Consider the following 14,616-nt stretch of genomic DNA (forward strand, 5'->3'; position numbering starts at 1 on the left):
AATTCACAGACCTCAGCTTATGGTCCCCACATCCTCAGGGTCCCCTGAGCTGAGGGAGCAGCAGAAAAGCTCCTTTCCCTACACACTGCTGGGTTTTGTTGACTGTAAGAAACCTCTCCCTTTGCTCTGGGGCTGGGAATGAAGCATTGCTCGTCCTGCTCATCTGTTCCTTACAGGAGTTTTGGGAATCTTTGTAAATAAGCCAAGAACATGAGAAAGAGAAATTCCTCCCGTTCCAGGCCCTGCCTGACACTGCACAGATCCTTTGTTCTTGGCTTCTTTCTCCCTCCCAAGGCCTCAGAGAAGTTCTTCTAACAGCACTGCCCCCCTGCTCAGCCTCTTCCACCAATTAGCAGCTATCCATTAACCGACCAGGAATAATTCCATCAATTAGCCCATCTCTTGAGGATCTCTTTCCCCAGGTGCTGGCAATGCCACCTAAGCACCAACAGGAAAGGAGCATTCTAAAGCTATAAATATATAGAGATGTTTGTACAGGACCTCTTTGTTCTTCATAACTTTGTGGTACTCCTGGTTTCAGCTGGTCCACAGAGAGCTCAGGATCAGCCCTTATTCAGCTTATTCCTTGGAGTCCTGCATGCTGGGCTGTGCTCCCAGAGTGGAATCAGACCTTTCTGGCATCTGATTTTTCACTTTTTTTTGGGGGGGGGGGAATTGTGTGAGGATGCCCAGAAGGCTTTGAAGCCACCCATGGTATCCTGTGATCAGGCCAGGCGTGATGGATCCAGGATGGTAAGAAATAGGCTGAATGTGTTGCAAAGGAGACTGTTCAATAAAATAAATATCTTCAAAGGAGAAGGAAAGTAGCAGGAACGAGTAGAAGAAAGGATGTTTTCAACCCTTGAAGGGGAATCTGGAGAAAGAGAGATCCTTTTAAAGGTGTAAAATGTTGTCAGTAGGAACATAGTACTGTTACTCCTTTGAAGAGAGCAGTTAGCTGAAAATGGGAGGATGTGCAGGTTATCCCAGGAAGAGCAGAAAATGGTGATGGAGCGGAGGGAGGTTCCTTTGAAGTTTTCTGATCCTACAAAGAAGGATGCAGTCCTGCCCACCTGAACCCAGCAGGAATCAAGCATAGAATCCTAGAGTGGCTTGAGTTGAAAGTGACCTTAAAGCTCTTCTGGTTCCAACCCCTGCCATGAGAAGTAACACCTTCCATTAGACCAGGCTGCAGGGAATATGACCGTGCTCTGCCCCATCTCTTATCTGGGCCAGGTTCTCAGAGCACTGCCCAGATGAGCTTTGCTGCAGGGGAAATGATGGAAGATTGAAAATTAGGGATACCCAAACCTAGCCTAACGTGGAGGACAGTGAAGGGAAAAGGATGTGATATTCTACTGACATCCACTTTTTTCAGGCTGTGCAGCACCAGGTGGTCTGAGGGCAGCTGCTTCCATCAGCCAGGAAAGGGGTGTGATTTGCTGAGCTTTTAGTGCCCAGATACCTTTTGAAAGCTTCTCTGCCCTTTCCCTCTTCACATGGCCAGTTGTTTCCTCATTCCCTAAGGGAAATGCTAAAGAGAGACCCGAAATCTGGTGAGGGAGCTGCTGGCTCAGTGATGCCACACTCGGCTCTGCTCAGGTAGCAGTGGCTGCAAATTAATTACTGTTAACAATGCCACCTTCCTGCAGAGAACAGCAATTTCTACAGCAGGCACAAGGCTTGGTTTTGTCAAGTGCCCAGCCTGCAAGGAGGCCTTCTGGCATCCCTGCACTGCCCATGAGCCCATCTGTTCCCAGTGGGAGCCACGGGGCCATCAGGCAGTGCCGGATGGAAGCTCGTTTTGACTCATGGGTCAGAGAAGTCTATCGTTCCCAGTCGCTTCTTTAATTGACACAGTGAAAGAAGCCACATCTTCCTGCCTGATTCTGACCAGGTCTGTAATTTAATTCAGCTCAACATCTCCGCTTCAGCCCCCCAGGGACCTGTCAATTAATGATGGATTTTTTTTTCTCGCCTTGGGAATTTCTCCTTGCTCCCATTCTTTTTATTTAATAGGATCTAGTGCTAAACGTGGTAGTAGTAAATCTCCCACCCCTCATTTCCTACCTTTCCCAAAGGTGCCTCAAGAAGAAAAGGGCTTGGGCATGCAAAGAGAGACGAGTGAACTTCAGGGACTGAAAACATGTGCAGCTTTCGTGTCTTTTGTTCATTCATCCTTCCTCTCGCTCCTCTCAGGTCTTTTGTTTCTCCTTGCCAAAACTGCTTGCGCACACTTCACTCAGGATCTCATGAGACTGTTTTAGAAACTGCAAAGCTGAGTTGGATCCTTCTTTTTCCCTCCTTGGAGCACAATGTCTATTTAACCTTTCTCCCTTGGCATTTGTCTCTCCTAGTGACCTATTTGCAACTCATGGCTGCAGAGGAATCCCAGTGCTGACTGGGTTTAAAATGGGGCTTGCTGGGGGCGTGGGCAGGAGTGTGTGGTACGCTGTACGGTACAATTTCAGGCTGGCTGCAGGAGGCAGTTATTCCATGGATCTGCCTTAGCCTTGTCTCTCAGAGCCCTGCCAAGATGTAGAGGTTTTTCATGGCTCTTAGAAAGGCAAATTTGATTTACATGTCGAAAAGTGAGAAAGGACAGGGGTCCTCCTTTCTCCGGCTTTTTTATCCTCTCCTAGTCCCTTTGCCTCTCCCCACACCACTCCTCCAGCCTTCCTTTTGGCATTCCTAATGCGTGATTGCTGCATTAACGCACCCAGTCACCACGGGAGAGATCTTGGGGTTTCTGGAGCTGTTGGATCCCGTTGAACACCCTCGTTAAACTTCGCCCTTGCTGCTGCGTGCGGGAGCTGCCCACGCAGACCAAAGTTCGGTCCCCAGCCCACCGGTTCTCCCCCACAGGCGCTGACGTACGAGGCTGTGCAGGAGGCGGTGAGGGAGGGAGGCTGTTTGGGAGAACGTGTCTCTGGAACAGTGACTGTTTGGTGAATGTGCACAGACAAGTGCGAGTTCCCCTGGCGGGGAACCAGGTGAGAGCACAGTGTGTCCCCACTCTCAGGGAAAGCCCACTGACCCTGCTCCTCTTCCTCACCAGCTGGTGATGGGTGGGAGGAAGGAGTGTAAGGGGAAATCCCACCCTGACCATCCCCTTGGGTGGACCTCTTGTGCTTCTTTTCCTGTGTGGGAAGGGATGTAGTTGCCCAGGCTTTATAGAAGATCTGGATCTGTTAGGCTTGAGGCCTGCCTGAAGAAGGCAAAGCGCTTTTTCCTCTCCCTCCCATCACTCCGTGATTCTTTCCCAGTTTCCAAAAGCTTTTCTGGTTTATTGTTGGGCTTGTTTCTTTCTTTGATGGTTTTTTTTCACATGTGGGTCAGACCACACTTCTCTGTGGGGATCCACATCCACTGCCTGGATCTTCTGCAGGGGGAGGATGAGGAAGATGCTCATACACAGCTGGGAAGAGTGTATAAACCCCAGGATGTTGCTTCCAGCCACTTGCTCCTGAGACCATCCTGAGACTGGTAACACCAAGAACTCACAGGGGAATTCATCTCTGCAGAGATACCAGTGCCTGCCTGGCCAGAGGAACAGAATCACAGAGTGGTTTGTGTTGGAAGGAACCTTAAAGCTCATCTCATTCCAATCCCCTGCCATGGGCAGGGACACCTTCCACCAGACCAGCTGCTTCAAGCCCCATCTAATACCCTTCTCTCTGTGTGCTGAGACCCTCCTTTAGCTGAAAACAACAGTCCTGCATGCAGGGACAGTCATTCCACCATGTGCTTGTATCCTGCCTTCACCAGCTGTGAGGAGGAGGAGGAGGAGATCCTCGTTGTTAGGGTGTGCTGAGACATCACTGGGATCACTGACCTAGGGACATTTAAGCCTTTGTTTTCTATTCACAGTGTCTCACTTTCCCAAGCCTGGCAGAGAGCAGGGAAGAGTCATCTGCAGCCCGAGCTGAGATCAGTGGGAGCAGAGCTGTCATCCTGCTCGTGTACAGGGCTGTTCTCACGCCCCATTTCCTTTGTGGACAGAAAGAAGAGTTATCAGGAACCTGCACCTGCTTCCAGCTGAGGAGAGGAAACACTTCTGGAGGGAGCAGAGGATGGTGGTGGTATCTCAGGAATCCAGGAAGGATCAGGGCTCTGTTGGGCTCAGCACAGCAGAGGTTGATACTGTGAGCTTGTGGTTGGAAAAATCATTGTCGTGCTCAGGAGAGGACTGGGAATTAAAGTCATCACCCTGATGATTTGTAAAACTGAGCTGCTGGTGTGAGTGAGAGCTGCCCCAGGCCACAGAGAACACATTCCCCAGCCCCTGGATCAGTGAGGGCTGTACCTTCCCTCCTTGCTCTCTGTTCCTGCCTGCTCACAGGTGGGGAGCACCTCAGCCGGTGCTCAGCTGCCCCATCACTCTCTTGGCTGCCTTTGGGCTTGGCTGAGGCTCTCTGCTCCATCCCATGGCAATGCTTTAGTCCTGGGGACAGCCAGTTCTGTCCTGGCTGTGTCCCAAAGGCCCTGGAGAGCCAAAGATGTCCAGGCAGCTAAGCTGGGCCTGAGGGAAGGGAGGGCAAATACGTCCGACATAAGGAGTGATCATGTTAATGTGGTGCATTAATGAGGAAATTGGAATAAAGGACTTCATCAGAGATGTAAAGTGAATTGGTGGCAGGCTGGAAGTCTCCTAATGAGTGCTCTCCCCTGAGTTTTCTACCCTTTTGTGAAGCCAGGACAAGCTGTTTTGAAACAGTACATTAACTCGAGGCACGAAGAGGCTTCCAAGAGATGGGAGGGGAGGAAGGAGTCAGGAAATGGAGGGAAGCACTGGAGAGAGCGATGCTGAGAGATGCAGCTCAGAGCTCATCCGGGATCTGAACTCCCCTGTGACTTTGGGCAGGACCAGGAGCCTGGACACCCCAGCACAATGAGATGTTGACTCAGTTCTGGACACAAGCCCAGCCCTTCCCTAACACCAACATGTCCTTGGAGGCACCTTCCCACACGAGGAGCTGGGCAACAGCAGCACCAGGTCCCCTCTTGCACAGGGCACCCAGCAGCTCCACTTACCTTTGTGTAATAAGGTTAAATCACTGCCTCATTAGAGCCCTCAAATTAAGTCCCCACCTTGGTGGGTCAATAGCATTTTCCATGATGCACTTGCGACACGAAGCCCAGCTGATGGATTGATGCTGGGAGCCCGGAGCGCTGTGGGGAGCAGAGCCAGACTCAGTGCTGGGCAGGGCTTGTTGTCAGGGGGAAAAAGGGCAAATTTCCATGGAGAACAGCAGCTGATGGCAGGGGCAGGAGGTGTGGGGGAGTGTGGGGGCATGAGGACAGTGCCCATGTCTCCCGGCACCTCGTGGGACACAGCCTTCCCACCCCAGCAGCCACATCACACCAGCTCCCTGTCCCCAGAATTGCCACCATGCACAGGCTGGGATGGGACCAAAAGGACCCTCCAGCTGTCTTGAGCCTTCTGGAAAGATCTTAATGAGCATCTCCCAGTGGCTCATTGCGGGGCTGGATCCAACAGAGAGTCCCCAGGGCTAAGTGTGAGATGAGCTGGGGCAGTTTGGGATCCCAGCTGCCAGATTTTTCTCTGAGCTGCAGCCAGGCCAGGAAATCTGTGGCCAAAGTGAATCCTGGCAGTCCCAAATCCCAGCTCTGGGATGTTTGTACTTCTGCCAGCTCCCCACACATGGAGGCTTGGAAGAGACCTCTCTGATGAGGACCAGAGACCACCCACCTCATCCCAGCCACCTGCCCCACTCCAGGTGCCAGGGTTAAGGTCACCTCTTCATCTCTAGTCCCCATCTCCCTCACCTAGTGCTTTTCCCACCTCCCTCACCCTCCCCTTGCCCCTCAGGACCACCGTGATCCCCCAAGCTGGGTGCCTGTTCAGCTGGCTGGAGGAGCAGGCAGGGCAGCTGGTGGGTGGTCAGAGCAGGGGCTACAACCTCTTCTTCCCGCTGCTGCAGCTGGACACCACAGGGCTGGGTGTTGGGGAGGGGAATGGGACCAGTCTGCTGCATAAACTGGGTGAATTTAACCCTTCCAGGTCAAGCCTGGTTCTCTTGAATAGCTCTGTGCAAAATCAGAGCCTTCTGTAGAGCCAGCCTTTCCCTGCCCCCTCCCTGGGAGCAGGGGGTAATTCAGAGGAGCAATCAAAGCCCTAAAACCATTCCTCACCCTCCAAACCCAAACACCTGCCTTCAGGGTGCCCACATTGCTGCCAAACTAGAACTCCTGGGTGCTGGCTGTTTTTCCTTCCTAAATCTGTAACAGCGCAATTTATTTGATAGATTTGGCATTAAAAAAATGGGATTCCTCCTGCTGATCCCCCTGCAGACACACCCAGAGGTGACCTGGGGGCTGCCACAGCCTCGTACTCAGGCAGAGGTGGAGGAGTGGGTTCCAGGCTGAGGCTGCTGCCCACCCTGAGGTGTGAGGGGTGAGTAGGTGCCTCAGAATAAAACACAAAAGCAACAGCAGGAGGGCAAAGCTGATAAAAATGCCCAGAGCAGCTGTGGGCAACGCGGTGACACCGCAATTTGCTGTCACTTATTTTGAGGCTTAGTATCTCTGGCTTGTTTAAGAAAGCTTGTTTTTCTGTCCCAAGAGCTCTTAGGAGCTGAGGCATTTGTGCAACACAAAAGTCTCTGACCTGCTTCCAGCAGGGATGCAGGAGGAAGTCCAGGGAGAAGGACAGATCCCTTGTGAGGCATGGGGGCTGCTGGACACTTGGGCTAAAGAGGTCTGATTTAAAGGTGAGAGGAAGGAAGAGGCTTTCCTGTGTCTCTGGCTCACACAGGGAGCAGTTCATGAGTTGATCCCCACTCTTGGGAGCTCATCCCTGGCCTGGAGAGCAGGGAGGGAAGAGAGCACACAGCTCGTGTGGGTGCTGCCAGGGCAGTGGGGCTGTCTCTGTGCAGGCAGAGAGCTGAGCTCTTTGTTCATCCCTGCTACGAAGCAAGAGAAAAACACTCCTGCCGAGTGCCTCCAGAAATAACCCAGGCCTCCAGCAGCCAAAAAGCTTCCAAGGGGGAATTTTAAAGTGCTGGGAATTTGGCCTCTCAGCCTGTGCTTGGGACTCCTCTGCTGTTACAGTGTCCCAGGCAGGGAAAGGCAGACCCTGAACACAACCCTGCTCCTGAGGTCCAGGAACCCTCATCTCAACAGGGAACAGTTCACTCCTTGGTCACCCCAAAGCCCTCTCAAGGTTCTCTTTTCATCCCAGTCTTTTTCAGCACCACCACCATCACAGCTCCTGCCTTGAAAGGGCACTGGTGATGGGCACTTTCCATGTGGGATGTGTTTCAGGGGTCTAAAATGGTGCCCCAAAATACCTCAAGAGCCCCTCACCTTGCTGAAATGAGGCCTCCTTGCAGGGACAGCCCTGTTGCTGGTGTGGCCAGGATTTGGGAATCTGGAAGGGGAATGTAATGAAGATGAGAGGTTCCACTGCCTGCAGAAGGGAGAAGCTGGGGGCATTTAAAACCAGGCCTTCTCCATCTCTGGAAAGGACAGCAGATTCCTGCGCTATCCATATGGGATTTGAGTCAAGGCGTGAAGAGAACGGGCCCTCCTGTGACACATGTCAGAGGCTGCAGGGAAGATAATGCTGCTTCATTGCTCTGGCCCCACTGTTTGTTCACCCACAAGGATCTCCTGGCCAGCTTTTCCATGTGTCAGCATCTCCTCAGCACCCCAGAGCAAGGGCATCATGTGGCAGATGCTCCACGGAGGGACAGACACCTTGTCACGGAGCAGCAGCTCTGCTCCAGCTCCTGGGGCGGCTCCATCCCCTCCTCTGGGGCTGTGACCCAGCACATCGCTCAGCTTCCAGCATCCACAGGCAGGCTGCAGCCTCTGGAAAGCTCCCGTGCCCCTGATCTGATCCTGCATGCCCCAAACTGCCCCTCTGGGCCAGGACACCCACGGGGATGGCCCCGGTGGTCTGAGCACATGCAGGAGGTCGCTGAAGATGCGTTGGCTTTGCAGGGCAGATCCCGTGACAAATACAGAATTGTCTGTTTATTTTAAGTTTTACAGGGGGCATTTTCCCTTGCCAGGAGTTGGAGAATAGAGGGCCTGGGTACCATCTGCCCAGGGGACTGGTGAATCATCCTATTTTCCAGTTAACAGCACTTGTTTGCTTTGGGAGATCTCCAAGTTAAGGGGGAAGAAAAAGAAAACCCAGCCCATGGATCTTTTCCCACACAATAAGAAAAATGCCTTGTTTTCTTTTTTTTTCTTTTTTCTTTTTTTTTTTTTTTCCCAAAAACCAGTGTCAACTCTGCTTTTACTTAGCAGTGGGCTGGATAAAAATAGACAGTGAAGTCATGACGCCTTCAGAAGAACCAGGTATGGCCTGGGGAGAGGGGGTGAGAGGAGACAGGCTTTGGGGACAGGGACAGAACCCAGCATGATGCAGGCAGGCAGGGGCTGTCCCCAGAGCGTTGCTGGTTACCCCAGAGTCTTGTGATTTCCCTGGCACGTTGCTGGGAGGGGCAGGAGCCTCTTTGGTGGATGCTGCAGAGTTCAAGCTGCCGCTGACAGGGCTGTAGCCCAGAGAACACCAGGAGATCAGCTCTGTGCAAAGCCCAGGCATTCGGGGCTGGAGGCACTCTGGGAAGCAAGGGGAAGCAGAGGGAATGGAAGCCAAGGGGGTTGTGCTCCTGCTTTCTCCAGGACCATATTGCTGCTGCTTTCTCTCTTAGTTTTCTGCTCAGATCTGGCTTTTCCTCCCGTTTGATCGCCTTGCCAGGCTGGGAGCACACTGGGCTCCTTGGAAGGAGTGTGCCTGGGAGAGACTTTGACGTCTCCTGCTCAGGGCAGGGGCCCTGAAAGCCACTTGGACACCTGGAGCACGAGGAAATAGAGCTGGTGCCCATGTTTTGGTTCTGCTGGTGGGATCTCCTGTGGCAAAACCTTCCTGGGGCTGCTTGTACAGAGCTGGGGCACATCCTGAGCTCAGCCAGCCTGGATCCTCTGGGGCAGAGTCTCTGGTATTTCTGCACCACAGGATGAATCAGGGATGTGAAGGCAGCTTTCCAGCCACACAAATGGACATACCACAGAAATGTTGAGTCCCTTTGTAGACCTGGTTTGTCTCAGGGGTGTCTTGGCTGAGTGCTGAAGAAGACCCCAAATCGCTGACTGTGGTGTCTCCTCTGTCACCACACGGCTCCAGTGCTGTCCTGCCAAAGCCGCTGCCCCAGCTTTGGACCTTTCCAACCAAGCACCTGCTTAGGTCATGACTGAAATGAGTTTGGCTGGCCTCAGCACGCCCTTCCACAGGTATTTCTGCACATGCTTGGAAGCACCATGGAAGCTCCAAGGAGATTCCAACTTTACATAGCAAAAGGCTGCTGCCCAGGAACACTGGGCCCTGCCAGGACCAGGGGAGCTGGAGCTTCAGGCTTTATACTCTTAGGATATAATGTGAGGGTTTATTTTTTTGCCCTTCTTCTTAAACAAATTAAAACTTTAAAGGAAAAAAAAAAAAAATCCTGTGGAAAGTTTAGCCTCGCCCCATAAGGAAGGAACCTTCTATCAACAAGAAAATCCACATGATGAGGAAAAAAACCATGTCCTTTGCTCTTCCACCTGCTCCTGAGCCATGATTTCTCTGCAGCAGGAGGCTGGAGAGGCGCGAGGGGAATATCTGCATTTCTCTGGGATCAGTCACTGGAACCAGCATTATCACTGGAACAATGGGCTCAGCCCGGGCTGGCCGTGCCAGAGCGGCTCCACTGCAGCGCTCCCGGGTTTATTTGGTTTATTTTCGTCCGGGCTTGGAGCGGGGGTGGCAGAGATCAGGTGACAGTGCCCGAGGAGCGCTTGGCATCGCCTGTCCTGCCACTGTGTGTGCACATGTCGGTGGGAGCAAGGATGGGTGGCCAGGGTGGCTGCTCCTCCTCACAGGATCCTTCCTCCTGGATGAGCCCTGCCCTGGAGACCCCATGGGAGAGGGGATGTTCTCTCGGTGTGGGAACCATTGATGCTCCCACTTGACCTGGCTTAGAGCTTTGCAGTCCAGTCTGGGGAATCAAAGCAGTGACGGTGCTTTGGTACCGGGATTAGGAGCTGGGAACCAGTTTCTGATAGAATTGAGTCATGGGCACACAGGAGATGACCAAGAAAGGACCGTGCTGGAGCCAGGGAAGCCCAGCTTCCCAAGAACCACTGCAATGTTTCCATCTCTGAGCTTGCCTCTTTTTCCATATGGTTTTCATACTGGGTTTTGTTTGAGCAGTACCAGAGACCCCAGTTCATTCCTGATGTCCCAGAAAAACAGTCAGCCTGGGAAATATGGCTTCAGTAACCTTTGAGTTGACTAATTTGGCAAGGACCCCTTTCCAACAAGAATCCATCCTGGATCCATCCCCAGCCTCAGCAGAGGTGAGTGTGGCACTGCCAGAGGGTTCAGCCCCTGCTTTCTCCATCACCTGAAAACAATCTGCAGCACTGGAGAGTTTTATTTCCCAAGGGGCTGAGAAAAGAGAGGAGCCTGGAGTTAATCAAAGTCTGGGAAGTGTATGGGAGCAGCTGTGGCTGGAGGAAGCTCAGGGGCTCTGTGCTGGAGAGGGAGCAGAGCTGCTCTGGGGTCTGGGGACAGGATGCAGAGGGATGGGGTCTGTTCTGAGAGTGGCACTGTGGGAACACAGGAACAGGACAATAATTTCTCAGGTATGGCATGAGGAAGAGGCACCAGGGTGCTGTGCCCCAGCTGGGGGTGCAGGTATGTGTGGCATCACACGTGTGATCACTGTTCAGAGGCCTGAGCAGCGTCACACAGCCCAGAGCCCTGTGCTGTGACTCAACTCACAAGTCCAGCCTGACCTTAACGGGAGCCAAGTGCTCTGTGGCAGAGGCTGGGGCTCTCCCTGACCCTGGAGGTGTTCCAGCTGTGGTCTGGGAGCCACACACTGTGAACATCCCCCTCCATGGGTCAGGCCATCCTGAAAAGAATCCCCTTTTATATAAATTCCAGCACATGATGCGAGAGTGGAAAGAGCCTACCCTGCCCCAGCAGGTCATTTCAGGCTTGGCTGAGCTTCTTTCCTCTCAAGGGGATGTTTGCCAGCATCTCGGAAATGGCACCGGTGGGATCTGCAGCCCCGGCACAGCACTCTCTGCAGCTCGGAGCAGCAAATCCCTCTTGCAGCAGGAGGATGAGGATGGATGATGTGGGAGCATATGGAAACCTGGCAGTGGATGCATTGAGCCTAACTCAGCTTCCAAGGGTCTGACCCTGTGGGTGCCTCCCAGCTGTGTCTCCCTGGATCTCTGTGTCTGGGCATCTCTGATGTTGAGATCAAAGAGCCTGTGTCCATCCACAGGGCTGGAAACACGCGGTGGAAGGGATGCAGGCACAAAGCCTTTCTGCACTCTCAGCACAACCCTTACCTTGCTGTGTGGATGAAGGACACACACACACACAAGAGGAGTAAAGCTGTGGATATCACCTATCCGTTTTCCTGAGGGGGAAGACTTCCAGATTGCTCTGCTGGGTGATATTCTGCAGACATTTAGCCAACAGGAGCTAAATCCAGCTGGGATTTGTAGCGAGGTCTGATGAATCCCCTGTTCTCTGGACTGTCACGGTCAAGGCAACGTGTCTTTCTGGGCTGATTAGGGAAAGTGTCAGGGATCTCACAGCCAAGACTGACAGGCCAGTCTCCTCTCACCCTGCTGTGTTTCACTAATTGCAGCTCTCCCTAATTAAAAATCAGTGATGTGGCTTTGGCAGCTGCAAGTCAGGTCCCCCAGGCAAGCCCGGGGCAGAGGTTGGGAGGTGGAGAAGGATGGAGCCATCCCTGGAGCCTGGTACATTCCCTGCCACGGTCAGATGCTGCAGAGGAGCCAAACATCCTCCAGAGGATGAACAAAATCAGAGCCCACTTTACCAGAGACGTGGGGCAGCCCAGGGTGTCCTGGGCCCTGAGCTGTTGTTGAGCAGGAGTGAAATGCTCTGTGCCAGCTGCAAAGTCCCTTTCCAGGTGGCAGTGGTGGCTCCAGTAGCCCTGTGGGGCTGGGGCTCTGCCACAGAGCAAATCCCAGGACGCTCTGGTGAGCTGGCAACACTCTGCCTCTCCCAGGGGACAGGAAGGGCCAACTCGCTGCCAGGCACTTAAAATCAGACAAAATAAAAGCTGGATGATCTACAGAAGTGCAGTTGGCTTGTTGGTTGCTGATCTATCAGCTCTTTTTCCTTCCTTATTTCCACATGAGGAAATAAGTTTTATTTCGGGTGTCTTCCCATGGGATAATAATCTCTCCAAGCAAACTCACCCTGAGTGAAGGCAGGAGGAGCACCCAGTCACCAGCACAAATGTAAAATGTCAGTGAATCCGGGGTGATTTCATTAACGAGTTCATGTGCTCTCTGCATCACTGCATCAGTACAGACTCACAGACACCAGTGAATGTTCCAATCCCCTGCCATGGACAGGGACACCTTCCTCCAGACCAGGCTGCTCTAAGCCCTGTCCAACCTGGCCTTTTCACACTTCTACACACCCTGTTTGGAAACCCATGGGTGAAGGGGGGGTTTATCTGTCAGGATGTCAGATAAGGACAGGATAGGTGCTGCCTCTGTTACCTGGAGAAGCTGTAGGTGGGAATAGAGACATCAGTTTTGCCTTAGAGGCTGCCAGAGTGAGGTCTTGGGAGAGGGTGAACTGCATGGCAGCCATTTCAAGGGAATGATACAGGGAGGGTCTGGGAGAGGCAGGACACTCTGAGCTCTCTGCTGGGCATGGACATCTTCCAGAAATGGGCAAGCAGACTTTGGAGAGTGGCTGGAAGCCTTCAGTGTGGTGATCTGCAAGAGAGGGACTTTGGACATGGGCCTGGAATGACAGGACAAGGGGGAATGGCTTCAAACTAACAATGGGAAGGTTAGTTGGGATACTGGGAAGAAATTCTTGACTGTGAGGCCCTGGCACAGGTTGCTTAAAGAAGCTGTGGCTGCCCCATCCCTGGAAGTGTTCAAAGTCACGTTGGACAGGCTTGGAGCAACCTGGAACAGCGGGAGGTGTCCCTGCCCATGGCAGGGGGCTGGGATGAGATGATCTTTAAGGTCCCTTCCAACCCAAATCTCCCTGGAGAAACAGGGAGGATCGTGCCCAGCTCCCTTCTCTGGCCCACAGCCAGGGAGGACTTGCAGATGGAAAGCTTGTGGGTGGGGCTGGCTGCTCTGGGCCAGCAATACCTCTGTCACAGAGGTGGGCAGCAGCACAGGCAGCTCCCATTAAAGGCTGTCACACATTGCCCTCAGCTGCCAGAACCTCCAGAAAATTTTGGGGTGTCTTGGAGGAGAGCTGGCAGTGCCACCCTCCTCCATTCATTGATGGATTTCCAGAGATGGCAGCAGGTGGCTGCCAGTGGTTATCTGCACCATGGCACAGAGAATTTAACCCCCAGTCCCTTCCCTGCATCCCCCAGGTCCCCACATCCTCCCCTGCTTCCCCATCCCAGCAGGACCTGGCTGGGCAGGTCACCGTGCTGTCCCACGGCCACAAATGCCCCAGCAGGGAGGGTTTTTCTTGCTGAAAAGCTGCTTAGCAGCTTATGGAAACAATAAAAGTAGTATTATCTTCAATGGTGAGGCAGATGGTTTGGATGATTGGTTTGACTTTTAAGCTGGATTTGAGCTACGGATATTCTGATTTTTAACAATTTTTGGCTGGTCAGACTCTGGCAGCGTAATCCCCAGACTCCCGCTCCCATAAATCCAGTCCTCTCTGCACTGGGGGCTGTGGGATGGAGACCTGTCCTGGGAGGGGCCCTTCAGACACCTGCATGTGAGGGGACACCCAGATCCCCCCAACCTGGGCTGGCAGCCACCAACCCTGCCAACACCACCACCAAGGCCACCACCAGCCCTCCTCATGCCAGGTGTCACTGCTGCCACCACAGCCTTGTCCCCCTGACCTTGGGGGGACAATCCCCCTGACCTTGGGGGAACAATCCCCTTCTCTGCTCCCGTCCCGCGTGGGCGGCTCTGCAAATCCACCGCTGGCAGGAGCCCAGGCCTGAGCTTCTCCCCTCAACACTGTCTTTTGCAGAGGGATTTATTTAGTTTTTCTCCTAATTATCAGGAGCCATGAACTTCCTGCCACCGTCTGAGGGCTGGTGCCAGCCCTCTGTGCTCCTTGTCCCGATGGAGCCTGTTCCTGCTGTCACCCCCGCACCCGCTGTCATGTGGAGCGCTCAGAGGTGACATCCTGCTCAGCAGGACATGGCCAGGGGCCTTCTCCATCCCTCCTGCAGCAGGGACCCCCTCAGCCTCCCAGGAATCCCTCCAGGGCTAAGGGATCTGCCTTGCTCCAGGACCCCCAGGCAGCCTCTGGCGCCGCCCTGTAGCCAGGGGTTTGGGAAAGAAGGGATTTGGGAATGAAATCCCTGTTCAGCTCTGTTGGAGTTGGGGAAGGCTCCTCTGAGGGCAGTTCCAGACAAATAAAAGCCATGTCTGGGGGCTCGTGGTTAACCCTTTGCTGAGGGACATGCAGCAATGTCTCAGGTAATGAATTATCTGCCCCAAACCCTTCAGCTGCCCCACCTGAGAAGAGCCATCACATGCAGAACATCCTGTGTATTAGAATGGTTTTTATTTAGCAAATCTCCAGAGCATTAAAATAAA

Source organism: Pseudopodoces humilis, chromosome 18 (genome assembly GCF_049639895.1).
Source record: "Pseudopodoces humilis isolate 2021_Gansu_Grassland_sample_001 chromosome 18, ASM4963989v1, whole genome shotgun sequence".
NCBI lineage: Eukaryota > Metazoa > Chordata > Aves > Passeriformes > Paridae > Pseudopodoces > Pseudopodoces humilis.